General features: G+C 42.4%; 1 pseudogene; it reads left to right on the forward strand.

Annotated features, from left to right (window-relative positions):
* Window positions 1-355: 355 nt before the first annotated feature.
* Window positions 356-1,079, forward strand: LOC118837198 (annotated as a pseudogene).
* Window positions 1,080-1,310: the final 231 nt, after the last annotated feature.

A 1,310-nucleotide genomic window follows, 5' to 3' on the forward strand; every position in this document is an offset into this window, starting at 1 on the left:
CTCTGCATCCAGTCTGCATTGGGCATTGTATGTGCTAACAGCCTTGGAGCTTTACATCTTCAAGGCCACCTAGTAGCCATCCCAGCTCACTACCTATTACAGTGCCATGAGTAGAAAACCTTTCCTGGGAGGCCAGCAGGCAGAGGAGGTCCAGGGTAGGGGCTGGGCCAAGCTGCGGAGCTGAGTAGGGCCAAGGATGGTAAGTGCTCAGAGAAGGAGGGAGAGATGAGGGCAGGGGAGAAGAAAGCCCACTGTCCCCCTGCTACCATTGGTGTTGGTTCCACACTGCCATCACAGCTGTGAGAATAGAGATTTGCAGAGCAACTGTCAGGACTTCTTTTTCTGGCCCTGGAAGCGGACAGTAGCCAAAATGCACATCAGGAAATGGGCTGATGTGGAGAAATTAGCTGATGAACTACACATGCCATCTCTTCCTGAAATGATGTTTGGAGACAATGTTTTAAGAATCCAACATGTTCCCAGCTTTGAAATTTAGTTCGATGCAACTGATGCTTTAAAATGTGAATAAAATTACCAAGGAGTGTTTAAGGTGGTGTGTGCTGGAAAATGGCAAGAAAGCAGGATGGAGGGTGAACACTCCAAATAGATCATTAGACTATATGATTTGATCTCTATGACAGATTGTTGACAGGAACATTGCTCGATGAAGCAGTTGAGTTAAAGGTTGTTTCTACAGCAGATCATATAGACAAAAAGAAATTGGAAGCCAAAGAAAGTTGTTTGAAGATGAACTTCATGATCATGGATATTCAAGCTAAAACATGGAAATTAGAGTGATGCCTTCTAGCCTTTTCTTGCTATTGAGACTTTTCTTAAGAATTGATGGTGTATTCATCAAGATGAATGATACAAGACTCTATCATAAGCATGTTCCACCAGCCCTCTTTACAGAGCCTAATGAAATATCACAATACTTACCTACAAAGGAGGCAGTGTGTGAGAATCTAGAGTTTCCAGAAAGAATGGATCTCAACTTTGTGACTACGCAGGAAAATACATGGAATCTGAATAAAATGCCATTCTATATGAGCTCGCTATCTAACCCTCAATGGAGATGACTACTCTCTCAGGGGAGATTTGCCTTTCCTTGTGCCCAGATTTTCTGTAGGTATAAAGGAAAGAAAATGAACGCTTGATATAGGCAGGATCTATAAAACCTGCTGTTCATGCCACCTGTCCATAGGTATCCATATCTAAAATTATTGGGAGAATGATTTGAACTAAGGTTTTGAGTTGTTATAGACTAGGATCTCAGCAATAGACATTTCTATGTCCTAAAGAGGACTCCG

The sequence above is a fragment of the Trichosurus vulpecula genome, chromosome 1 (genome assembly GCF_011100635.1).
Source record: "Trichosurus vulpecula isolate mTriVul1 chromosome 1, mTriVul1.pri, whole genome shotgun sequence".
NCBI classification, from domain to species: Eukaryota; Metazoa; Chordata; class Mammalia; order Diprotodontia; family Phalangeridae; genus Trichosurus; species Trichosurus vulpecula.